The sequence below is a fragment of the Symphalangus syndactylus genome, chromosome 11, assembly GCF_028878055.3.
Source record: "Symphalangus syndactylus isolate Jambi chromosome 11, NHGRI_mSymSyn1-v2.1_pri, whole genome shotgun sequence".
Classification (NCBI taxonomy): Eukaryota; Metazoa; Chordata; class Mammalia; order Primates; family Hylobatidae; genus Symphalangus; species Symphalangus syndactylus.
The window spans coordinates 115,458,946-115,460,217 of record NC_072433.2 but is presented as its reverse complement, the minus strand read 5'-3'; the positions used below and the strand labels follow the sequence as shown (position 1 = coordinate 115,460,217).

The following is a 1,272-nucleotide window of genomic DNA, read 5'->3' as shown; positions in this document are numbered from 1 at the left end:
AGCCCCCCTCCCCGGATTGACCAATTTAAGCACTGCACTCATAATAGCTGGTTTCCATGGAGCCTTTTAAGAAGTTAGCCCATGAGGGCTAATTCTTGAAAAAGTAAACATTTCTTTCCGAAGTATTCTCTGCTGCCTCTCTGGCTGGTGTGTTGGATATTCACTTAAGTGATTTTTGTTATATTTTCTGTTAATTAAGTTAAAATGTATTCTGTGCCTACATAATCCATTCACTATGACTTTAGAATTGTAATTGCAGGTGTTGGAAAACAAAAGTAGGGGTAAGAAAGTGGAATTGAACTAATTTTATCTTTGTTCACAGAAGGTAGTTGATATGGTTTGGGTCTGCATCCCCACCCAAATCTCATGTCAAATTGTAATCTCCAGTGCTGAAAGAGGGGCCTTGTGGGAAGTGATTAGATCATGGGGGCAGATTTCCTCCTTGCTGTTCTCGTGATAGTGCATGAGTTCTCATGAGATCTCGTTGTTTAAAAGTGTGTAGCTCTTCCCCCTTCTCCCTCTCTTTCTCCTGCTCTGGCCAGGTGCCTGCTTCCTGTTCACCTTCCACCATGATTGTATGTTTCCTGAGGCTTCTCTAGCCATGCTTCCTGTACTGCCTGCAGAACCATAAGCCAATAAAATAAAACTTCTTTTCTTTATATATTACCCAGTCTCAGGTAGGTCTTTATAGCAATGTGAAAATGGATTAATACAGGTGTCAGTAGCAGTAGCCTAAAGAAATAGTTTTAAAATAGCCAAGAGTGTACTTTACTACTCCTATGGAAAGATAAGACAGCAAAATATTTGAAAGACTGGAGAACAAGACATTTTAGGTACTAAAACATGTTATAAAGCTAAAATATTTAAATTACTATTAACCAGCAGGTAAATAGCCCAATGAAACACAATAGAAATTTCAGTAAAAGTTGAATTTATGACATTTAAATCATTAAGGGAAAAGATCAAATATGCAGTGAATCATGTTGAGATGACAGGGTATTATTTGAAAAAGATAAATTCGGATCTATATGTCACATCTTATAACAAGGTAAATTTTAAATGAATCAAAGATACAAATATCTATACAATTTTGTATAAAATATGTATACAAAAGAAAGTGATACTAAAAATAATCATGAGTATTTTTATATAGTTTTAGACCTGAGAAAGCATATTTCAGTGTGTAGCCCACTTAAAAGTTATAGAGAAATAGATTAATAAATTCAACCACATAAAATAAAATAAATTACATGGCAATAAAAGAAAAAAAAT

The 1,272-nt window shown here is 34.4% G+C and overlaps 1 protein-coding gene across 1 annotated transcript in view; it reads left to right on the top strand.

Moving 5' to 3' along the window:
* Positions 1-1,272, top strand: part of FBN2 (fibrillin 2) — a 281,077-nt gene that overhangs the window by 96,059 nt on the left and 183,746 nt on the right. The gene's annotated exons all lie outside the window — the stretch shown is intronic.